Genomic DNA, 25554 nt, shown 5'->3' with positions numbered 1-25554 from the left:
AAGCTGTAAGCATAGAGGACATGCCTGCACCCCATTGGACTTACCTGTGTGGGTTAAACCCGGGTTATTTGACAACCTATGGCGGTGATGGTTCTGCTCAGGCAGAGCAGTGCTGATGCTCCTCATAAAGCTGTCGCTGCTGTGAAGGTTCTAGGTGACATCACAAATCCCTATGGTTACATACACAACAAAGCTGGGTTGTTGTTGTTTACACTCTGCAAGGCCTGTGGAAGTGAGTGACATCATAGCACTGTAGTTCTGAGGGTTCTAGATGGATGCAACAATCTCCTGTTGCTTCTATGAAGGCCATAATAGACGACATCACCAAACAGCTCCATAGTCACATACACAGCAAAGGAGAGATGTTGTTTACACCTAGTGATGTCAGTGGTATTGAGTGACATCACAGCACAGTGCTAAGGCTCCTGGGCCTGGACACAGCAGCGGCTGCAATATCTCAACGGAGAATACGTTTATATATATGTGTGTGTGTGCGCGTATATATATATATATATATATATATATATATATATATATATTTCTCCGCCGAAATCACTTTTAAACCCATTTCCACCTTTTTTTCCCTTCTCTTCCTCTTACTTTTTTTTCACGTTTTTTTACGTTTTTCTCCTTTTCGCCTCTTTTCTGGGCGTATTATTCTTCTTTTTCTTCTTTTTTTTCGTCTAATGCATACCCCATCAGTGCAGCAATGCTTATTCAATACCGCCAGCAGATGGAGACACTGGGGGATAATTTTCTAAGGATTTATACTGATTTTTCCTGTCTGAATTTGTCGCACAGAAAGTTGCAGGCCAAATATGTGTGACATTTCTGCGACTTTAGCTTCTAGAGCATTTTTACAACATTATACATAGGTGCTGAATACATAAAAAGCGACTGTTCAGCGACAGACAAGTCGCATCGGCTGAAAGTAGGCCAGAATGTCAGTCCATGTTGGAGCAGGTTTAGATACAGTCTAAAGTATAGATCTCAAAGTCTGTGCACAGAATTTAGCAAGGGCCTCGCACCTTCTGATGCATCAGGTAGGTGCACAATAGCATAGCCTAACCCTCTGTACTTTGGTCTATATTGATGCGGGACATAGACAGCCAGCTGATGACCAATCCATTAGTGCAATGGATGGCTGGAAGCATTTGTCTTTGCCTTTGCAATACCACAGAAGCAATGCATGGTCAATGTACAGCAATGACACACCTGTGTGAACAGCCAGGAGACCCCCCCCCCCCCATGTTATGTTACATAGTTACATAGTTAGTACGGTCGAAAAAAGACATATGTCCATCAAGTTCAACCAGGGAATTAAGGGGTAGGGGTGTGGCGCGATATTGGGGAAGGGATGAGATTTTATATTTCTTCATAAGCATTAATCTTATTTTGTCAATTAGGAACATTCAGCACCCACCCGCTATCAAGGCAGCTGCCTATCATGTCATGCCCTACCTGCACAGGTGTGCTGGCTACTCAAATGATCCAATTAAGGAGGCCATTTAGTCAGCAGCAGCAGAAGTCCTGTGCCTGGACGCTCCAACAGCGGCCAGACACAAGCAGAAGCAGAAGCAGCAGAAGCAGCAGCAGCACCACCTTTTGTTTTTTGGCTGCAGCAGCAGCAAGGCCCACAGGGCTGGCTAGCTGGCTAGCCAGCAAGCAGGTAGCAATGAAAGTAGGAATCTTTCTTTTTAACCCTGTAAGGGGGTGGTGCACTGTACCCGAAGATACTGCCATATCGGGTCAATGCATAGGGCGACGGAAGCAAGCTTCGAAATCGGCCCCCGTTCTCAAAAATCCATTTAATATATGGTCCCCAGATAGGGGACGTATCAGATATTAAACTGATAAGAACAGATACTACACTTGATCTTAGCCAAAAGGCCGAGAAGCGATAACCGTGAAAGGGGCGGGCCCAACAAGGTGCCCTTCATGGGCACTATCACTGCTTGCTGTCAGGGAGGCTGCCAGACAATTTTCCATGCACACTCTGGGCTGGGGGGCAGTCAACCACCAGTACACACAGCAGAACCTAAACCCATACCATTATTGCTAAGCAGCAAGACAGGGGCCCATTGCACTCCCACGGGGCCTTTTTAAATGCAATCCATAACCCGGATTTGCCAGGAACCCTTCTTACTCCTCCTACTTGCATGTGACACTGGGCTTAGGATCTGCATAGGAAACACACACACAAGCACACACCTACCTTTGTTGCCTGCAGATGCCTCCTTGGCTGTCCCCAAACGGTATCAAACCAACACCCACGGGAAGCTGTAAGCATAGAGGACATGCCTGCACCCCATTGGACTTACCTGTGTGGGTTAAACCCGGGTTATTTGACAACCTATGGCGGTGATGGTTCTGCTCAGGCAGAGCAGTGCTGATGCTCCTCATAAAGCTGTCGCTGCTGTGAAGGTTCTAGGTGACATCACAAATCCCTATGGTTACATACACAACAAAGCTGGGTTGTTGTTGTTTACACTCTGCAAGGCCTGTGGAAGTGAGTGACATCATAGCACTGTAGTTCTGAGGGTTCTAGATGGATGCAACAATCTCCTGTTGCTTCTATGAAGGCCATAATAGACGACATCACCAAACAGCTCCATAGTCACATACACAGCAAAGGAGAGATGTTGTTTACACCTAGTGATGTCAGTGGTATTGAGTGACATCACAGCACAGTGCTAAGGCTCCTGGGCCTGGACACAGCAGCGGCTGCAATATCTCAACGGAGAATACGTTTATATATATGTGTGTGTGTGCGCGTATATATATATATATATATATATATATATATATATATATATATATTTCTCCGCCGAAATCACTTTTAAACCCATTTCCACCTTTTTTTCCCTTCTCTTCCTCTTACTTTTTTTTCACGTTTTTTTACGTTTTTCTCCTTTTCGCCTCTTTTCTGGGCGTATTATTCTTCTTTTTCTTCTTTTTTTTCGTCTAATGCATACCCCATCAGTGCAGCAATGCTTATTCAATACCGCCAGCAGATGGAGACACTGGGGGATAATTTTCTAAGGATTTATACTGATTTTTCCTGTCTGAATTTGTCGCACAGAAAGTTGCAGGCCAAATATGTGTGACATTTCTGCGACTTTAGCTTCTAGAGCATTTTTACAACATTATACATAGGTGCTGAATACATAAAAAGCGACTGTTCAGCGACAGACAAGTCGCATCGGCTGAAAGTAGGCCAGAATGTCAGTCCATGTTGGAGCAGGTTTAGATACAGTCTAAAGTATAGATCTCAAAGTCTGTGCACAGAATTTAGCAAGGGCCTCGCACCTTCTGATGCATCAGGTAGGTGCACAATAGCATAGCCTAACCCTCTGTACTTTGGTCTATATTGATGCGGGACATAGACAGCCAGCTGATGACCAATCCATTAGTGCAATGGATGGCTGGAAGCATTTGTCTTTGCCTTTGCAATACCACAGAAGCAATGCATGGTCAATGTACAGCAATGACACACCTGTGTGAACAGCCAGGAGACCCCCCCCCCCCCCCATGTTATGTTACATAGTTACATAGTTAGTACGGTCGAAAAAAGACATATGTCCATCAAGTTCAACCAGGGAATTAAGGGGTAGGGGTGTGGCGCGATATTGGGGAAGGGATGAGATTTTATATTTCTTCATAAGCATTAATCTTATTTTGTCAATTAGGAACATTCAGCACCCACCCGCTATCAAGGCAGCTGCCTATCATGTCATGCCCTACCTGCACAGGTGTGCTGGCTACTCAAATGATCCAATTAAGGAGGCCATTTAGTCAGCAGCAGCAGAAGTCCTGTGCCTGGACGCTCCAACAGCGGCCAGACACAAGCAGAAGCAGAAGCAGCAGAAGCAGCAGCAGCACCACCTTTTGTTTTTTGGCTGCAGCAGCAGCAAGGCCCACAGGGCTGGCTAGCTGGCTAGCCAGCAAGCAGGTAGCAATGAAAGTAGGAATCTTTCTTTTTAACCCTGTAAGGGGGTGGTGCACTGTACCCGAAGATACTGCCATATCGGGTCAATGCATAGGGCGACGGAAGCAAGCTTCGAAATCGGCCCCCGTTCTCAAAAATCCATTTAATATATGGTCCCCAGATAGGGGACGTATCAGATATTAAACTGATAAGAACAGATACTACACTTGATCTTAGCCAAAAGGCCGAGAAGCAATAACCGTGAAAGGGGCGGGCCCAACAAGGTGCCCTTCATGGGCACTATCACTGCTTGCTGTCAGGGAGGCTGCCAGACAATTTTCCATGCACACTCTGGGCTGGGGGGCAGTCAACCACCAGTACACACAGCAGAACCTAAACCCATACCATTATTGCTAAGCAGCAAGACAGGGGCCCATTGCACTCCCACGGGGCCTTTTTAAATGCAATCCATAACCCGGATTTGCCAGGAACCCTTCTTACTCCTCCTACTTGCATGTGACACTGGGCTTAGGATCTGCATAGGAAACACACACACAAGCACACACCTACCTTTGTTGCCTGCAGATGCCTCCTTGGCTGTCCCCAAACGGTATCAAACCAACACCCACGGGAAGCTGTAAGCATAGAGGACATGCCTGCACCCCATTGGACTTACCTGTGTGGGTTAAACCCGGGTTATTTGACAACCTATGGCGGTGATGGTTCTGCTCAGGCAGAGCAGTGCTGATGCTCCTCATAAAGCTGTCGCTGCTGTGAAGGTTCTAGGTGACATCACAAATCCCTATGGTTACATACACAACAAAGCTGGGTTGTTGTTGTTTACACTCTGCAAGGCCTGTGGAAGTGAGTGACATCATAGCACTGTAGTTCTGAGGGTTCTAGATGGATGCAACAATCTCCTGTTGCTTCTATGAAGGCCATAATAGACGACATCACCAAACAGCTCCATAGTCACATACACAGCAAAGGAGAGATGTTGTTTACACCTAGTGATGTCAGTGGTATTGAGTGACATCACAGCACAGTGCTAAGGCTCCTGGGCCTGGACACAGCAGCGGCTGCAATATCTCAACGGAGAATACGTTTATATATATGTGTGTGTGTGCGCGTATATATATATATATATATATATATATATATATATATATATATATATATTTCTCCGCCGAAATCACTTTTAAACCCATTTCCACCTTTTTTTCCCTTCTCTTCCTCTTACTTTTTTTTCACGTTTTTTTACGTTTTTCTCCTTTTCGCCTCTTTTCTGGGCGTATTATTCTTCTTTTTCTTCTTTTTTTTCGTCTAATGCATACCCCATCAGTGCAGCAATGCTTATTCAATACCGCCAGCAGATGGAGACACTGGGGGATAATTTTCTAAGGATTTATACTGATTTTTCCTGTCTGAATTTGTCGCACAGAAAGTTGCAGGCCAAATATGTGTGACATTTCTGCGACTTTAGCTTCTAGAGCATTTTTACAACATTATACATAGGTGCTGAATACATAAAAAGCGACTGTTCAGCGACAGACAAGTCGCATCGGCTGAAAGTAGGCCAGAATGTCAGTCCATGTTGGAGCAGGTTTAGATACAGTCTAAAGTATAGATCTCAAAGTCTGTGCACAGAATTTAGCAAGGGCCTCGCACCTTCTGATGCATCAGGTAGGTGCACAATAGCATAGCCTAACCCTCTGTACTTTGGTCTATATTGATGCGGGACATAGACAGCCAGCTGATGACCAATCCATTAGTGCAATGGATGGCTGGAAGCATTTGTCTTTGCCTTTGCAATACCACAGAAGCAATGCATGGTCAATGTACAGCAATGACACACCTGTGTGAACAGCCAGGAGACCCCCCCCCCCCCCATGTTATGTTACATAGTTACATAGTTAGTACGGTCGAAAAAAGACATATGTCCATCAAGTTCAACCAGGGAATTAAGGGGTAGGGGTGTGGCGCGATATTGGGGAAGGGATGAGATTTTATATTTCTTCATAAGCATTAATCTTATTTTGTCAATTAGGAACATTCAGCACCCACCCGCTATCAAGGCAGCTGCCTATCATGTCATGCCCTACCTGCACAGGTGTGCTGGCTACTCAAATGAACCAATTAAGGAGGCCATTTAGTCAGCAGCAGCAGAAGTCCTGTGCCTGGACGCTCCAACAGCGGCCAGACACAAGCAGAAGCAGAAGCAGCAGAAGCAGCAGCAGCACCACCTTTTGTTTTTTGGCTGCAGCAGCAGCAAGGCCCACAGGGCTGGCTAGCTGGCTAGCCAGCAAGCAGGTAGCAATGAAAGTAGGAATCTTTCTTTTTAACCCTGTAAGGGGGTGGTGCACTGTACCCGAAGATACTGCCATATCGGGTCAATGCATAGGGCGACGGAAGCAAGCTTCGAAATCGGCCCCCGTTCTCAAAAATCCATTTAATATATGGTCCCCAGATAGGGGACGTATCAGATATTAAACTGATAAGAACAGATACTACACTTGATCTTAGCCAAAAGGCCGAGAAGCGATAACCGTGAAAGGGGCGGGCCCAACAAGGTGCCCTTCATGGGCACTATCACTGCTTGCTGTCAGGGAGGCTGCCAGACAATTTTCCATGCACACTCTGGGCTGGGGGGCAGTCAACCACCAGTACACACAGCAGAACCTAAACCCATACCATTATTGCTAAGCAGCAAGACAGGGGCCCATTGCACTCCCACGGGGCCTTTTTAAATGCAATCCATAACCCGGATTTGCCAGGAACCCTTCTTACTCCTCCTACTTGCATGTGACACTGGGCTTAGGATCTGCATAGGAAACACACACACAAGCACACACCTACCTTTGTTGCCTGCAGATGCCTCCTTGGCTGTCCCCAAACGGTATCAAACCAACACCCACGGGAAGCTGTAAGCATAGAGGACATGCCTGCACCCCATTGGACTTACCTGTGTGGGTTAAACCCGGGTTATTTGACAACCTATGGCGGTGATGGTTCTGCTCAGGCAGAGCAGTGCTGATGCTCCTCATAAAGCTGTCGCTGCTGTGAAGGTTCTAGGTGACATCACAAATCCCTATGGTTACATACACAACAAAGCTGGGTTGTTGTTGTTTACACTCTGCAAGGCCTGTGGAAGTGAGTGACATCATAGCACTGTAGTTCTGAGGGTTCTAGATGGATGCAACAATCTCCTGTTGCTTCTATGAAGGCCATAATAGACGACATCACCAAACAGCTCCATAGTCACATACACAGCAAAGGAGAGATGTTGTTTACACCTAGTGATGTCAGTGGTATTGAGTGACATCACAGCACAGTGCTAAGGCTCCTGGGCCTGGACACAGCAGCGGCTGCAATATCTCAACGGAGAATACGTTTATATATATGTGTGTGTGTGCGCGTATATATATATATATATATATATATATATATATATATATATATTTCTCCGCCGAAATCACTTTTAAACCCATTTCCACCTTTTTTTCCCTTCTCTTCCTCTTACTTTTTTTTCACGTTTTTTTTTACGTTTTTCTCCTTTTCGCCTCTTTTCTGGGCGTATTATTCTTCTTTTTCTTCTTTTTTTTCGTCTAATGCATACCCCATCAGTGCAGCAATGCTTATTCAATACCGCCAGCAGATGGAGACACTGGGGGATAATTTTCTAAGGATTTATACTGATTTTTCCTGTCTGAATTTGTCGCACAGAAAGTTGCAGGCCAAATATGTGTGACATTTCTGCGACTTTAGCTTCTAGAGCATTTTTACAACATTATACATAGGTGCTGAATACATAAAAAGCGACTGTTCAGCGACAGACAAGTCGCATCGGCTGAAAGTAGGCCAGAATGTCAGTCCATGTTGGAGCAGGTTTAGATACAGTCTAAAGTATAGATCTCAAAGTCTGTGCACAGAATTTAGCAAGGGCCTCGCACCTTCTGATGCATCAGGTAGGTGCACAATAGCATAGCCTAACCCTCTGTACTTTGGTCTATATTGATGCGGGACATAGACAGCCAGCTGATGACCAATCCATTAGTGCAATGGATGGCTGGAAGCATTTGTCTTTGCCTTTGCAATACCACAGAAGCAATGCATGGTCAATGTACAGCAATGACACACCTGTGTGAACAGCCAGGAGACCCCCCCCCCCCCATGTTATGTTACATAGTTACATAGTTAGTACGGTCGAAAAAAGACATATGTCCATCAAGTTCAACCAGGGAATTAAGGGGTAGGGGTGTGGCGCGATATTGGGGAAGGGATGAGATTTTATATTTCTTCATAAGCATTAATCTTATTTTGTCAATTAGGAACATTCAGCACCCACCCGCTATCAAGGCAGCTGCCTATCATGTCATGCCCTACCTGCACAGGTGTGCTGGCTACTCAAATGATCCAATTAAGGAGGCCATTTAGTCAGCAGCAGCAGAAGTCCTGTGCCTGGACGCTCCAACAGCGGCCAGACACAAGCAGAAGCAGAAGCAGCAGAAGCAGCAGCAGCACCACCTTTTGTTTTTTGGCTGCAGCAGCAGCAAGGCCCACAGGGCTGGCTAGCTGGCTAGCCAGCAAGCAGGTAGCAATGAAAGTAGGAATCTTTCTTTTTAACCCTGTAAGGGGGTGGTGCACTGTACCCGAAGATACTGCCATATCGGGTCAATGCATAGGGCGACGGAAGCAAGCTTCGAAATCGGCCCCCGTTCTCAAAAATCCATTTAATATATGGTCCCCAGATAGGGGACGTATCAGATATTAAACTGATAAGAACAGATTTTTTTTTTTTTTTTTTTTTTTTCCTCAGTTACAGACTATTGTTTGGACGATCATCAGGTCACCTACCAAGACTCGTCACTTAAAACAATATCTGAAAAAACATCATACGGAAAAAACTAACTAAGGGAACCGAGTGCCAAGAAAAAGTGACTAAACAACAAAACAAAAAAACATGTCAAAAACAATCACAGAAATTGGTCAAAAACTTACAGCTTTCTCCTTTACGTACTTCTTATAAATTCTTCCATCGTGTATGCATCCAGATTTTCTCCGCTTCTTCTTCACCAATTCTCTTTTTGTCCAGTAGAAAGATAGTAAAAATCCTTCCTAAAAACAATCTTTTCAATTCCCTCGGAGAAATAACAACATTTTTAAAAACAAGCAAATTGCGTGAGTCCCATAAAACCTCTTTAAAAACAGAAAAAAGAATCCAATTAGTACGTGTATCTTCCTTTTTACTAAGATCTTGACCAATAAAAACTTTCTCAAAAGAAAAACTATTATATCCAGTGAGTTGGATTAAAAACCTCTTTAAAAACATAAAAAATTCTTTTGCATAAAAACAGTCCCAATAAAGGTGCACTAAGTCTTCTCTACCTCCACAACCCTCTCTTGGGCATCTGTCACTTATTCTCAAACCTCTTCCATTTAAAAAAGATCGGGTTGGGAGGCAGCCATGAAAGGACATCCAACTAACGTCTTTTTGTCTGTTTGATAGTCCAATAACTTTAAAAAACTTCCAAATCTTCACAGACTGAGCATTAGTGCAGAATGGTACTTCATATAATCTCTCATTTTTCCTTATTTCTTGTTCTATTTTCTTTTTATCAGGTTCACCTAAAGAGCTCAAACCAAATTGATCATTGAAAGACCTGAGGAGCACATAGAAGGTAGGTATCACATGTGCTATGGGTCTCCTCAAATCCCTCTCACACCAGCCCCACTTGGAAAACAACCATCCTGCAAGGTATTTACTCATGTCTGCCGCCCTATTATTGCACTGTATCAATTTAAAAATTAAAAGAAAATAGTGCACCTTTAAAAACAGATCAATGTTTGGAAAGTTATATCCGCCCAAATTCATACTCTTCATCACTTCTTCTCTTCTCATTTTCTCCATCTTAGACCCCCAGAAGAACACAAAAAGCTTCCTTGTAACTCTCCTAGTCCATAACTTTCCTGGAGGAAGCACCATAGCCGTATACAAGAGAAGCGGTAGGATTACAGACTTAATGATAAGAACTTTCCCTTTAAGTGACAAGTTCCTTAACCTCCAGAAGGATAGCTTCTTCTCAATTTTACTGTCCAAAGTCTCATAACTTTTCTTTCCTTTGAGGTCTTTGTCAAATATCACTCCTAGCACTTCAATGTCTTCTTTTTCCTTAACACCATCCACTACTATATTCTCTTGGTTCCCAAAACTGCATAATTGGCACTTCCCCCAGTTCACATTCATCCCAGCCACACAACAAAAAATCCTCACATGCAAATTTACTCTGTTGAGATCTGCTTGGGATGTACAAGTAAAAACCACATCATCCATATAACTTAAAACCTTTAACTTACTACCATCACTACCTGGAATAAAAACACCACTCACACATTTATCTTTCTGCACATTCTTCAACAGGCCCTCTATAACGCATATAAACAGAATTGGGGAGAGTGGGCATCCCTGTCTGACTCCAGACAGGACATTAAAAGCAGGCCCCACATGCCCATTTACTAAAATCTGACTTGTCACCCCATGATAAAAACTCATAATAACAGATAATAACTTTTCTGGAATACCTAAGTGTTTTAAAGCAATGAACATAAAATCATGTGCAACCTTATCATAAGCCTTTTCGAAATCTATGGACTCAACAAACAGTGCATTCTTGTTGAAGTTACTGTAATAAATAGAGTCTCTTAAAAGCAATAAATTATCTGTTATTTTTCTTTTCGGTACTGCACAAACTTGGTATTCTCCCACAAGGTGGTCCACTACATCACTCAGTCTATTAGCCACAATCTTAGCAATTATCTTGTAGTCACAATTTAATAAAGTTATAGGTCTCCAATTTTTAAGATCTCTGCCATCACCTTTTTTATGAATTAATGTTATGACCCCTTTCTTCATAGATTCAGCTAAAACACCTGAGTTAAAAACATATTGCACCACCCGTGTAAACTCTTTACTTAAAATATTCCAGAACGCGGAATAAAACTCAGCGGGAAGACCATCACAGCCTGGTGTCTTCCCTTTGGCCATCTTATCCAGGGCCTGCTTGATCTCCCCTTCACTAACATCATCAATCAAAAAATCTACTTTTTCAACAGGAACATTATTCTCCAAAATATTACAATAATCATTCATCTCCGTCTCACTGGCTCTGCTCTTATTACTAAAGAGTGTCTCATAAAATCTGCCAATCTCCTTCACCATCTCCTCTCCAAAAACTTCCCCCGTAGGGGTAAAAACAGATTTAAAAACACCTTTAGCATTAAAACATTTTTTAAAGAAATACCGTGTACACTGCTCATTTTCTTCTAGGTGCTGCACTTTAGACTTATATACAATATTTCTTCCCTTTTCCAACAACCTTTTTTTCATCTCCCCCTTCACCTTAACAATCTCATTCTCCACCTCCACACCAACACGTTTAAACTTATAGAGAGTCTCTAACCGGGATACAAGCCTTTCATCACTCCTCCTCTTCTCTTGTGCTCTCTTTATGCAAAACATCTTAAAGAAATTAGAAAACTCTCCTTTAGCCCATTCCCACCACACTAAGACATTACTAAAATCAGGTTGTTTAGAAACACAGGATAAAAACACATGATTAAAACCAGCCATTACTTCCTCATCTTCCAATAGACTTACATTTAATTTCCAGAGCCCCCTCCCAAAATGAAGGGACTCTGTGACACTTATCTCAGCCGACACCATCTTGTGGTCTGAGAAAGTTGACATCATTTGATTGCACCGGACCACCTTAATCCCATCAGAGACCAGGATGTAATCGATCCGGGATTTACAGCGGCCACTATCTGATATGTACGTATATCTTTCATCAGTGCTAACCATCAGTCCAACATCAGTAAAATGCAAGTCTTGAATAATTTGATTTAAAACATTGGAAGTAATATCAGTTCTAACCTCAGCAGAGCTCTCACGATCATTGACGGATCTAATGCAGTTAAAATCGCCAACAATAATAGTATCTTCACGACCAGGGATAAAAAACTTAAGGGACTCTAAAAAAGACAAACGTGCTTGTTTTTCTGCTGGAGCATACACATTAAAAATTCTCATCCTCTGGCCCAAAACCTCAAAAATTAAAACCATACAACGACCAGGTACTAAAATTTGGCAATTTAAAACTTTAATGTCCCTGTTTCGCAATAAAATCCCCACACCTTCATTTTTGTTTTCTGCACATGTGGACCAGAAGGACTGCCCACACTTCCACTCATTTGCATAAGGTGCTGACTTTATTGCACACTCCTGTAAACATATCACATCACTTCTAACATTCTCAAGAATATCAAAAATTGCAGCTCTCCTAATTTCAGACTCAATACTTCTTACATTAATAGTTGTTACAACCAAAGTCATAATAACTAGGAAAAGAAAACCAAATGCTTTAAAATCCATCTTAACTTAGAAATTAACATTTTGGCCTTCAACTTTCCTATGTAAACTTGCAAAACAATCAGGCGACCCTATGTTAGAGTCCCTGTCTATTTCATTATCACTACCAAGAACAAGGGCTTCCTGATCCTCAGACCAGCTCCCTGTCTTACACCTTTTATTCACAACCTGCACATCCTCATCTTCCTCCTCCTCTTCTTCCTTACTGCGAGAAACTCTCTGACCAGGTGTCAGAGATCTCTGAGATGACCCAACAACTTCCATTCCCTCCTCCTCCCCCACAATTGGGTTTGGACATTCAATATCATCCATAGCCTCTTCACTAGAAAGAACATCACCATACACTGTCTCAATTTTCTCCACCACTTTCACTTTTTTTGCTTTTTTCTTTTTCACCAAGGTAAATTCACCTCCCACACCTGTCTCCTCACCAGTCACAGCAGTGGAAACACCCTCCTCCCCTGACCTCTCCTGAGTGCTAATGTGCTCCACTATCACAGAAGTTTCCTCAGCCACCTGTGCCACATTAACACTCACACTCTCACCAACTCCAGGAACAAACCTCCCTCCCCCTTTTTCTCTTTGTTCTCCTCTATTCCCAGCTGCATCAGCATAACTTCTCTTCTTTTTATACCACATATCACAGCCTCTTGCCAAATGTTCCTCACTTCCACAGATATCACATGTCTTCTTCTCTGTACAGATACTTGCTTCATGACCAGTTTTCCCACAATTTCTGCAACATTCTCCTTTCTCAGGGCAATAATCCTGCACATGGCCATAGGCATGGCACTTTCTACAATATTGCAACTGGCCTTCATAAAAGCAGAAACCTCTCTCTCCTCCGATAGAAAACACCTGTGGTATGCTCTTCCTTCCATCTTGCATTCCTTCATCTTTTTTAAATTTTACAATAAACTTTCTCTTACAATTAAAGTACCCAAACTTGTTCTTAAGTCTTCCTATAAATTTCACTTCCTCGCAATACCGGAACAAAAAGTTTGTAACCATTTCATCAGAAACCTTAGGATTATACATGTGGACAATTACTACCTTTGTTGTATTCATAAATAACGGTTCCACTTTAATCTTCTTCATTATAGCAGGCTCACTTTTCCTCTTCATTTCTTCAAGATCCATATAGACTCTCTGGCAAATCTCAGAACCACAAAAAGTAATATCATAAATTCCTTGCCTAGGAAAATCCTGTATAGCCAATACATTCCATACCTGTAGGTAATCAAGCTTGCGAAGAATCTCAAAAACGATTTGGTCAAGTCCGATCGTCCCCCGGTGCTCGCCAGGAACGTAGATCCGCACCGTGTCCTCAAGTCCACGCGCCTTCTCGCTCATTTTTGCAGGTAAAACCCACGATCGCAGCTCAGCAACAATCCAGGGCCCCCCGTAAAGAGGGCCCCGATCACCACTCCTTTCAACCCAAACCACGCACAGAAATCCACACGTGATCTTTGCCAAAAGGCCGAGAAGCGATAACCGTGAAAGGGGCGGGCCCAACAAGGTGCCCTTCATGGGCACTATCACTGCTTGCTGTCAGGGAGGCTGCCAGACAATTTTCCATGCACACTCTGGGCTGGGGGGCAGTCAACCACCAGTACACACAGCAGAACCTAAACCCATACCATTATTGCTAAGCAGCAAGACAGGGGCCCATTGCACTCCCACGGGGCCTTTTTAAATGCAATCCATAACCCGGATTTGCCAGGAACCCTTCTTACTCCTCCTACTTGCATGTGACACTGGGCTTAGGATCTGCATAGGAAACACACACACAAGCACACACCTACCTTTGTTGCCTGCAGATGCCTCCTTGGCTGTCCCCAAACGGTATCAAACCAACACCCACGGGAAGCTGTAAGCATAGAGGACATGCCTGCACCCCATTGGACTTACCTGTGTGGGTTAAACCCGGGTTATTTGACAACCTATGGCGGTGATGGTTCTGCTCAGGCAGAGCAGTGCTGATGCTCCTCATAAAGCTGTCGCTGCTGTGAAGGTTCTAGGTGACATCACAAATCCCTATGGTTACATACACAACAAAGCTGGGTTGTTGTTGTTTACACTCTGCAAGGCCTGTGGAAGTGAGTGACATCATAGCACTGTAGTTCTGAGGGTTCTAGATGGATGCAACAATCTCCTGTTGCTTCTATGAAGGCCATAATAGACGACATCACCAAACAGCTCCATAGTCACATACACAGCAAAGGAGAGATGTTGTTTACACCTAGTGATGTCAGTGGTATTGAGTGACATCACAGCACAGTGCTAAGGCTCCTGGGCCTGGACACAGCAGCGGCTGCAATATCTCAACGGAGAATACGTTTATATATATGTGTGTGTGTGTGTGCGCGTATATATATATATATATATATATATATATATATATATTCTCCGCCGAAATCACTTTTAAACCCATTTCCACCTTTTTTTCCCTTCTCTTCCTCTTACTTTTTTTTCACGTTTTTTTACGTTTTTCTCCTTTTCGCCTCTTTTCTGGGCGTATTATTCTTCTTTTTCTTCTTTTTTTTCGTCTAATGCATACCCCATCAGTGCAGCAATGCTTATTCAATACCGCCAGCAGATGGAGACACTGGGGGATAATTTTCTAAGGATTTATACTGATTTTTCCTGTCTGAATTTGTCGCACAGAAAGTTGCAGGCCAAATATGTGTGACATTTCTGCGACTTTAGCTTCTAGAGCATTTTTACAACATTATACATAGGTGCTGAATACATAAAAAGCGACTGTTCAGCGGCAGACAAGTCGCATCGGCTGAAAGTAGGCCAGAATGTCAGTCCATGTTGGAGCAGGTTTAGATACAGTCTAAAGTATAGATCTCAAAGTCTGTGCACAGAATTTAGCAAGGGCCTCGCACCTTCTGATGCATCAGGTAGGTGCACAATAGCATAGCCTAACCCTCTGTACTTTGGTCTATATTGATGCGGGACATAGACAGCCAGCTGATGACCAATCCATTAGTGCAATGGATGGCTGGAAGCATTTGTCTTTGCCTTTGCAATACCACAGAAGCAATGCATGGTCAATGTACAGCAATGACACACCTGTGTGAACAGCCAGGAGACCCCCCCCCCCCCATGTTATGTTACATAGTTACATAGTTAGTACGGTCGAAAAAAGACATATGTCCATCAAGTTCAACCAGGGAATTAAGGGGTAGGGGTGTGGCGCGATATTGGGGAAGGGATGAGATTTTATATTTCTTCATAAGCATTAATCTTATTTTGTCAATTAGGAACATTCAGCACCCACCCGCTATCAAGGCAGCTGCCTATCATGTCATGCCCTACCTGCACAGGTGTGCTGGCTACTCAAATGATCCAATTAAGGAGGCCATTTAGTCAGCAGCAGCAGAAGTCCTGTGCCTGGACGCTCCAACAGCGGCCAGACACAAGCAGAAGCAGAAGCAGCAGAAGCAGCAGCAGCACCACCTTTTGTTTTTTGGCTGCAGCAGCAGCAAGGCCCACAGGGCTGGCTAGCTGGCTAGCCAGCAAGCAGGTAGCAATGAAAGTAGGAATCTTTCTTTTTAACCCTGTAAGGGGGTGGTGCACTGTACCCGAAGATACTGCCATATCGGGTCAATGCATAGGGCGACGGAAGCAAGCTTCGAAATCGGCCCCCGTTCTCAAAAATCCATTTAATATATGGTCCCCAGATAGGGGACGTATCAGATATTAAACTGATAAGAACAGATACTACACTTGATCTTAGCCAAAAGGCCGAGAAGCGATAACCGTGAAAGGGGCGGGCCCAACAAGGTGCCCTTCATGGGCACTATCACTGCTTGCTGTCAGGGAGGCTGCCAGACAATTTTCCATGCACACTCTGGGCTGGGGGGCAGTCAACCACCAGTACACACAGCAGAACCTAAACCCATACCATTATTGCTAAGCAGCAAGACAGGGGCCCATTGCACTCCCACGGGGCCTTTTTAAATGCAATCCATAACCCGGATTTGCCAGGAACCCTTCTTACTCCTCCTACTTGCATGTGACACTGGGCTTAGGATCTGCATAGGAAACACACACACAAGCACACACCTACCTTTGTTGCCTGCAGATGCCTCCTTGGCTGTCCCCAAACGGTATCAAACCAACACCCACGGGAAGCTGTAAGCATAGAGGACATGCCTGCACCCCATTGGACTTACCTGTGTGGGTTAAACCCGGGTTATTTGACAACCTATGGCGGTGATGGTTCTGCTCAGGCAGAGCAGTGCTGATGCTCCTCATAAAGCTGTCGCTGCTGTGAAGGTTCTAGGTGACATCACAAATCCCTATGGTTACATACACAACAAAGCTGGGTTGTTGTTGTTTACACTCTGCAAGGCCTGTGGAAGTGAGTGACATCATAGCACTGTAGTTCTGAGGGTTCTAGATGGATGCAACAATCTCCTGTTGCTTCTATGAAGGCCATAATAGACGACATCACCAAACAGCTCCATAGTCACATACACAGCAAAGGAGAGATGTTGTTTACACCTAGTGATGTCAGTGGTATTGAGTGACATCACAGCACAGTGCTAAGGCTCCTGGGCCTGGACACAGCAGCGGCTGCAATATCTCAACGGAGAATACGTTTATATATATGTGTGTGTGTGCGCGTATATATATATATATATATATATATATATATATATATATATATATTTCTCCGCCGAAATCACTTTTAAACCCATTTCCACCTTTTTTTCCCTTCTCTTCCTCTTACTTTTTTTTCACGTTTTTTTACGTTTTTCTCCTTTTCGCCTCTTTTCTGGGCGTATTATTCTTCTTTTTCTTCTTTTTTTTCGTCTAATGCATACCCCATCAGTGCAGCAATGCTTATTCAATACCGCCAGCAGATGGAGACACTGGGGGATAATTTTCTAAGGATTTATACTGATTGTTCCTGTCTGAATTTGTCGCACACAAAGTTGCAGGCCAAATATGTGTGACATTTCTGCGACTTTAGCTTCTAGAGCATTTTTACAACATTATACATAGGTGCTGAATACATAAAAAGCGACTGTTCAGCGACAGACAAGTCGCATCGGCTGAAAGTAGGCCAGAATGTCAGTCCATGTTGGAGCAGGTTTAGATACAGTCTAAAGTATAGATCTCAAAGTCTGTGCACAGAATTTAGCAAGGGCCTCGCACCTTCTGATGCATCAGGTAGGTGCACAATAGCATAGCCTAACCCTCTGTACTTTGGTCTATATTGATGCGGGACATAGACAGCCAGCTGATGACCAATCCATTAGTGCAATGGATGGCTGGAAGCATTTGTCTTTGCCTTTGCAATACCACAGAAGCAATGCATGGTCAATGTACAGCAATGACACACCTGTGTGAACAGCCAGGAGACCCCCCCCCCCCCCATGTTATGTTACATAGTTACATAGTTAGTACGGTCGAAAAAAGACATATGTCCATCAAGTTCAACCAGGGAATTAAGGGGTAGGGGTGTGGCGCGATATTGGGGAAGGGATGAGATTTTATATTTCTTCATAAGCATTAATCTTATTTTGTCAATTAGGAACATTCAGCACCCACCCGCTATCAAGGCAGCTGCCTATCATGTCATGCCCTACCTGCACAGGTGTGCTGGCTACTCAAATGATCCAATTAAGGAGGCCATTTAGTCAGCAGCAGCAGAAGTCCTGTGCCTGGACGCTCCAACAGCGGCCAGACACAAGCAGAAGCAGAAGCAGCAGAAGCAGCAGCAGCACCACCTTTTGTTTTTTGGCTGCAGCAGCAGCAAGGCCCACAGGGCTGGCTAGCTGGCTAGCCAGCAAGCAGGTAGCAATGAAAGTAGGAATCTTTCTTTTTAACCCTGTAAGGGGGTGGTGCACTGTACCCGAAGATACTGCCATATCGGGTCAATGCATAGGGCGACGGAAGCAAGCTTCGAAATCGGCCCCCGTTCTCAAAAATCCATTTAATATATGGTCCCCAGATAGGGGACGTATCAGATATTAAACTGATAAGAACAGATACTACACTTGATCTTAGCCAAAAGGCCGAGAAGCGATAACCGTGAAAGGGGCGGGCCCAACAAGGTGCCCTTCATGGGCACTATCACTGCTTGCTGTCAGGGAGGCTGCCAGACAATTTTCCATGCACACTCTGGGCTGGGGGCAGTCAACCACCAGTACACACAGCAGAACCTAAACCCATACCATTATTGCTAAGCAGCAAGACAGGGGCCCATTGCACTCCCACGGGGCCTTTTTAAATGCAATCCATAACCCGGATTTGCCAGGAACCCTTCTTACTCCTCCTACTTGCATGTGACACTGGGCTTAGGATCTGCATAGGAAACACACACACAAGCACACACCTACCTTTGTTGCCTGCAGATGCCTCCTTGGCTGTCCCCAAACGGTATCAAACCAACACCCACGGGAAGCTGTAAGCATAGAGGACATGCCTGCACCCAATTGGACTTACCTGTGTGGGTTAAACCCGGGTTATTTGACAACCTATGGCGGTGATGGTTCTGCTCAGGCAGAGCAGTGCTTATGCTCCTCATAAAGCTGTCGCTGCTGTGAAGGTTCTAGGTGACATCACAAATCCCTATGGTTACATACACAACAAAGCTGGGTTGTTGTTGTTTACACTCTGCAAGGCCTGTGGAAGTGAGTGACATCATAGCACTGTAGTTCTGAGGGTTCTAGATGGATGCAACAATCTCCTGTTGCTTCTATGAAGGCCATAATAGACGACATCACCAAACAGCTCCATAGTCACATACACAGCAAAGGAGAGATGTTGTTTACACCTAGTGATGTCAGTGGTATTGAGTGACATCACAGCACAGTGCTAAGGCTCCTGGGCCTGGACACAGCAGCGGCTGCAATATCTCAACGGAGAATACGTTTATATATATGTGTGTGTGTGCGCGTATATATATATATATATATATATATATATATATATATATATATATTCTCCGCCGAAATCACTTTTAAACCCATTTCCACCTTTTTTTCCCTTCTCTTCCTCTTACTTTTTTTCACGTTTTTTTACGTTTTTCTCCTTTTCGCCTCTTTTCTGGGCGTATTATTCTTCTTTTTCTTCTTTTTTTTCGTCTAATGCATACCCCATCAGTGCAGCAATGCTTATTCAATACCGCCAGCAGATGGAGACACTGGGGGATAATTTTCTAAGGATTTATACTGATTTTTCCTGTCTGAATTTGTCGCACAGAAAGTTGCAGGCCAAATATGTGTGACATTTCTGCGACTTTAGCTTCTAGAGCATTTTTACAACATTATACATAGGTGCTGAATACATAAAAAGCGACTGTTCAGCGGCAGACAAGTCGCATCGGCTGAAAGTAGGCCAGAATGTCAGTCCATGTTGGAGCAGGTTTAGATACAGTCTAAAGTATAGATCTCAAAGTCTGTGCACAGAATTTAGCAAGGGCCTCGCACCTTCTGATGCATCAGGTAGGTGCACAATAGCATAGCCCAACCCTCTGTACTTTGGTCTATATTGATGCGGGACATAGACAGCCAGCTGATGACCAATCCATTAGTGCAATGGATGGCTGGAAGCATTTGTATTTGCCTTTGCAATACCACAGAAGCAATGCATGGTCAATGTACAGCAATGACACACCTGTGTGAACAGCCAGGAGACCCCCCCCCCCCCCCCATGTTATGTTACATAGTTACATAGTTAGTACGGTCGAAAAAAGACATATGTCCATCAAGTTCAACCAGGGAATTAAGGGGTAGGGGTGTGGCGCGATATTGGGGAAGGGATGAGATTTTATATTTCTTCATAAGCATTAATCTTATTTTGTCAATTAGGAACATTCAGCACCCACCCGCTATCAAGGCAGCTGCCTATCATGTCATGCCCTACCTGCACAGGTGTGCTGGCTACTCAAATGATCCAATTAAGGAGGCCATTTAGTCAGCAGCAGCAGAAGTCCTGTGCCTGGACGCTCCAACAGCGGCCAGACACAAGCAGAAGCAGCAGAAGCAGCAGCAGCACCACCTTTTGTTTTTTGGCTGCAGCAGCAGCAAGGCCCACAGGGCTGGCTAGCTGGCTAGCCAGCAAGCAGGTAGCAATGAAAGTAGGAATCTTTCTTTTTAACCCTGTAAGGGGGTGGTGCACTGTACCCGAAGATACTGCCATATCGGGTCAATGCATAGGGCGACGGAAGCAAGCTTCGAAATCGGCCCCCGTTCTCAAAAATCCATTTAATATATGGTCCCCAGATAGGGGACGTATCAGATATTAAACTGATAAGAACAGATACTACACTTGATCTTAGCCAAAAGGCCGAGAAGCGATAACCGTGAAAGGGGCGGGCCCAACAAGGTGCCCTTCATGGGCACTATCACTGCTTGCTGTCAGGGAGGCTGCCAGACAATTTTCCATGCACACTCTGGGCTGGGGGGCAGTCAACCACCAGTACACACAGCAGAACCTAAACCCATACCATTATTGCTAAGCAGCAAGACAGGGGCCCATTGCACTCCCACGGGGCCTTTTTAAATGCAATCCATAACCCGGATTTGCCAGGAACCCTTCTTACTCCTCCTACTTGCATGTGACACTGGGCTTAGGATCTGCATAGGAAACACACACACAAGCACACACCTACCTTTGTTGCCTGCAGATGCCTCCTTGGCTGTCCCCAAACGGTATCAAACCAACACCCACGGGAAGCTGTAAGCATAGAGGACATGCCTGCACCCCATTGGACTTACCTGTGTGGGTTAAACCCGGGTTATTTGACAACCTATGGCGGTGATGGTTCTGCTCAGGCAGAGCAGTGCTGATGCTCCTCATAAAGCTGTCGCTGCTGTGAAGGTTCTAGGTGACATCACAAATCCCTATGGTTACATACACAACAAAGCTGGGTTGTTGTTGTTTACACTCTGCAAGGCCTGTGGAAGTGAGTGACATCATAGCACTGTAGTTCTGAGGGTTCTAGATGGATGCAACAATCTCCTGTTGCTTCTATGAAGGCCATAATAGACGACATCACCAAACAGCTCCATAGTCACATACACAGCAAAGGAGAGATGTTGTTTACACCTAGTGATGTCAGTGGTATTGAGTGACATCACCGCACAGTGCTAAGGCTCCTGGGCCTGGACACAGCAGCGGCTGCAATATCTCAACGGAGAATACGTTTATATATATGTGTGTGTGTGCGCGTATATATATATATATATATATATATATATATATATATATATATATATATATATATATCTCCGCCGAAATCACTTTTAAACCCATTTCCACCTTTTTTTCCCTTCTCTTCCTCTTACTTTTTTTTCACGTTTTTTTACGTTTTTCTCCTTTTCGCCTCTTTTCTGGGCGTATTATTCTTCTTTTTCTTCTTTTTTTTCGTCTAATGCATACCCCATCAGTGCAGTAATGCTTATTCAATACCGCCAGCAGATGGAGACACTGGGGGATAATTTTCTAAGGATTTATACTGATTTTTCCTGTCTGAATTTGTCGCACAGAAAGTTGCAGGCCAAATATGTGTGACATTTCTGCGACTTTAGCTTCTAGAGCATTTTTACAACATTATACATAGGTGCTGAATACATAAAAAGCGACTGTTCAGCGGCAGACAAGTCGCATCGGCTGAAAGTAGGCCAGAATGTCAGTCCATGTTGGAGCAGGTTTAGATACAGTCTAAAGTATAGATCTCAAAGTCTGTGCACAGAATTTAGCAAGGGCCTCGCACCTTCTGATGCATCAGGTAGGTGCACAATAGCATAGCCCAACCCTCTGTACTTTGGTCTATATTGATGCGGGACATAGACAGCCAGCTGATGACCAATCCATTAGTGCAATGGATGGCTGGAAGCATTTGTCTTTGCCTTTGCAATACCACAGAAGCAATGCATGGTCAATGTACAGCAATGACACACCTGTGTGAACAGCCAGGAGACCCCCCCCCCCCCCCCCCCATGTTATGTTACATAGTTACATAGTTAGTACGGTCGAAAAAAGACATATGTCCATCAAGTTCAACCAGGGAATTAAGGGGTAGGGGTGTGGCGCGATATTGGGGAAGGGATGAGATTTTATATTTCTTCATAAGCATTAATCTTATTTTGTCAATTAGGAACATTCAGCACCCACCCGCTATCAAGGCAGCTGCCTATCATGTCATGCCCTACCTGCACAGGTGTGCTGGCTACTCAAATGATCCAATTAAGGAGGCCATTTAGTCAGCAGCAGCAGAAGTCCTGTGCCTGGACGCTCCAACAGCGGCCAGACACAAGCAGAAGCAGAAGCAGCAGAAGCAGCAGCAGCACCACCTTTTGTTTTTTGGCTGCAGCAGCAGCAAGGCCCACAGGGCTGGCTAGCTGGCTAGCCAGCAAGCAGGTAGCAATGAAAGTAGGAATCTTTCTTTTTAACCCTGTAAGGGGGTGGTGCACTGTACCCGAAGATACTGCCATATCGGGTCAATGCATAGGGCGACGGAAGCAAGCTTCGAAATCGGCCCCCGTTCTCAAAAATCCATTTAATATATGGTCCCCAGATAGGGGACGTATCAGATATTAAACTGATAAGAACAGATACTACACTTGATCTTAGCCAAAAGGCCGAGAAGCGATAACCGTGAAAGGGGCGGGCCCAACAAGGTGCCCTTCATGGGCACTATCACTGCTTGCTGTCAGGGAGGCTGCCAGACAATTTTCCATGCACACTCTGGGCTGGGGGGCAGTCAACCACCAGTACACACAGCAGAACCTAAACCCATACCATTATTGCTAAGCAGCAAGACAGGGGCCCATTGCACTCCCACGGGGCCTTTTTAAATGCAATCCATAACCCGGATTTGCCAGGAACCCTTCTTACTCCTCCTACTTGCATGTGACACTGGGCTTAGGATCTGCATAGGAAACACACACACAAGCACACACCTACCTTTGTTGCCTGCAGATGCCTCCTTGGCTGTCCCCAAACGGTATCAAACCAACACCCACGGGAAGCTGTAAGCATAGAGGACATGCCTGCACCCCATTGGACTTACCTGTGTGGGTTAAACCCGGGTTATTTGACAACCTATGGCGGTGATGGTTCTGCTCAGGCAGAGCAGTGCTGATGCTCCTCATAAAGCTGTCGCTGCTGTGAAGGTTCTAGGTGACATCACAAATCCCTATGGTTACATACACAACAAAGCTGGGTTGTTGTTGTTTACACTCTGCAAGGCCTGTGGAAGTGAGTGACATCAGCACTGTAGTTCTGAGGGTTCTAGATGGATGCAACAATCTCCTGTTGCTTCTATGAAGGCCATAATAGACGACATCACCAAACAGCTCCATAGTCACATACACAGCAAAGGAGAGATGTTGTTTACACCTAGTGATGTCAGTGGTATTGAGTGACATCACAGCACAGTGCTAAGGCTCCTGGGCCTGGACACAGCAGCGGCTGCAATATCTCAACGGAGAATACGTTTATATATATGTGTGTGTGTGCGCGTATATATATATATATATATATATATATATATATATATATATATATTTCTCCGCCGAAATCACTTTTAAACCCATTTCCACCTTTTTTTCCCTTCTCTTCCTCTTACTTTTTTTTCACGTTTTTTTACGTTTTTCTCCTTTTCGCCTCTTTTCTGGGCGTATTATTCTTCTTTTTCTTCTTTTTTTTCGTCTAATGCATACCCCATCAGTGCAGCAATGCTTATTCAATACCGCCAGCAGATGGAGACACTGGGGGATAATTTTCTAAGGATTTATACTGATTTTTCCTGTCTGAATTTGTCGCACAGAAAGTTGCAGGCCAAATATGTGTGACATTTCTGCGACTTTAGCTTCTAGAGCATTTTTACAACATTATACATAGGTGCTGAATACATAAAAAGCGACTGTTCAGCGACAGACAAGTCGCATCGGCTGAAAGTAGGCCAGAATGTCAGTCCATGTTGGAGCAGGTTTAGATACAGTCTAAAGTATAGATCTCAAAGTCTGTGCACAGAATTTAGCAAGGGCCTCGCACCTTCTGATGCATCAGGTAGGTGCACAATAGCATAGCCTAACCCTCTGTACTTTGGTCTATATTGATGCGGGACATAGACAGCCAGCTGATGACCAATCCATTAGTGCAATGGATGGCTGGAAGCATTTGTCTTTGCCTTTGCAATACCACAGAAGCAATGCATGGTCAATGTACAGCAATGACACACCTGTGTGAACAGCCAGGAGACCCCCCCCCCCCCCATGTTATGTTACATAGTTACATAGTTAGTACGGTCGAAAAAAGACATATGTCCATCAAGTTCAACCAGGGAATTAAGGGGTAGGGGTGTGGCGCGATATTGGGGAAGGGATGAGATTTTATATTTCTTCATAAGCATTAATCTTATTTTGTCAATTAGGAACATTCAGCACCCACCCGCTATCAAGGCAGCTGCCTATCATGTCATGCCCTACCTGCACAGGTGTGCTGGCTACTCAAATGATCCAATTAAGGAGGCCATTTAGTCAGCAGCAGCAGAAGTCCTGTGCCTGGATGCTCCAACAGCGGCCAGACACAAGCAGAAGCAGAAGCAGCAGAAGCAGCAGCAGCACCACCTTTTGTTTTTTGGCTGCAGCAGCAGCAAGGCCCACAGGGCTGGCTAGCTGGCTAGCCAGCAAGCAGGTAGCAATGAAAGTAGGAATCTTTCTTTTTAACCCTGTAAGGGGGTGGTACACTGTACCCGAAGATACTGCCATATCGGGTCAATGCATAGGGCGACGGAAGCAAGCTTCGAAATCGGCCCCCGTTCTCAAAAATCCATTTAATATATGGTCCCCAGATAGGGGACGTATCAGATATTAAACTGATAAGAACAGATTTTTTTTTTTTTTTTTTTTTTTTAAATCCCTCAGGTAGGGGATGAAAGTACTCCAAGCAATACTTTCAAACTGGCATTACAAACTTTCTGTAACACACAACCCTCTCATCATTGGGAAACTTTATTTATCAATCAAACAGACAAAAAAAAACAATCAAGATAAATCAACAAGATGAATCCATTTTTTCGATTTCCAAATGCCTTCCGCATCAATCCCACCCCTCTTAGAATCCCACAAATAACACAAATACAGTTTGCCTAACACCATTCGCACACTATTATTAACACTCACTTCTTTCCTCAAAAACACATAAACATTCCTCACATCCCACAAGA

The 25554-nt window shown here is 44.3% G+C and overlaps 9 non-coding genes across 9 annotated transcripts; all 9 read right to left on the bottom strand.

Annotated features, from left to right (window-relative positions):
• Positions 1-1711: 1711 nt before the first annotated feature.
• Positions 1712-1902, bottom strand: LOC130340484 (U2 spliceosomal RNA). Its single transcript, XR_008880584.1, has one exon. It is a non-coding gene; the product is annotated as a U2 spliceosomal RNA (small nuclear RNA).
• A 2092-nt stretch (positions 1903-3994) lies between these two features.
• LOC130340412 (U2 spliceosomal RNA) lies at positions 3995-4185 on the bottom strand. Its single transcript, XR_008880530.1, has one exon. It is a non-coding gene; the product is annotated as a U2 spliceosomal RNA (small nuclear RNA).
• Positions 4186-6280: 2095 nt separating this feature from the next.
• Positions 6281-6471, bottom strand: LOC130340483 (U2 spliceosomal RNA). The gene has a single exon (XR_008880583.1). It is a non-coding gene; the product is annotated as a U2 spliceosomal RNA (small nuclear RNA).
• A 2090-nt stretch (positions 6472-8561) lies between these two features.
• On the bottom strand, positions 8562-8755 carry LOC130340433 (U2 spliceosomal RNA). Its single transcript, XR_008880544.1, has one exon. It is a non-coding gene; the product is annotated as a U2 spliceosomal RNA (small nuclear RNA).
• Positions 8756-15930: 7175 nt separating this feature from the next.
• Positions 15931-16121, bottom strand: LOC130340482 (U2 spliceosomal RNA). The gene has a single exon (XR_008880582.1). It is a non-coding gene; the product is annotated as a U2 spliceosomal RNA (small nuclear RNA).
• A 2091-nt stretch (positions 16122-18212) lies between these two features.
• LOC130340480 (U2 spliceosomal RNA) lies at positions 18213-18403 on the bottom strand. Its single transcript, XR_008880581.1, has one exon. It is a non-coding gene; the product is annotated as a U2 spliceosomal RNA (small nuclear RNA).
• Positions 18404-20487: 2084 nt separating this feature from the next.
• LOC130340479 (U2 spliceosomal RNA) lies at positions 20488-20678 on the bottom strand. The gene has a single exon (XR_008880580.1). It is a non-coding gene; the product is annotated as a U2 spliceosomal RNA (small nuclear RNA).
• Positions 20679-22784: 2106 nt separating this feature from the next.
• Positions 22785-22975, bottom strand: LOC130340478 (U2 spliceosomal RNA). Its single transcript, XR_008880579.1, has one exon. It is a non-coding gene; the product is annotated as a U2 spliceosomal RNA (small nuclear RNA).
• Positions 22976-25064: 2089 nt separating this feature from the next.
• LOC130340434 (U2 spliceosomal RNA) lies at positions 25065-25261 on the bottom strand. The gene has a single exon (XR_008880545.1). It is a non-coding gene; the product is annotated as a U2 spliceosomal RNA (small nuclear RNA).
• Positions 25262-25554: the final 293 nt, after the last annotated feature.

This window comes from Hyla sarda, unplaced genomic scaffold, assembly GCF_029499605.1.
Source record: "Hyla sarda isolate aHylSar1 unplaced genomic scaffold, aHylSar1.hap1 scaffold_591, whole genome shotgun sequence".
Lineage (NCBI taxonomy): Eukaryota > Metazoa > Chordata > Amphibia > Anura > Hylidae > Hyla > Hyla sarda.
Note: the sequence above shows the minus strand (reverse complement) of the source record. Positions and strands in the feature narration are given on the sequence as shown.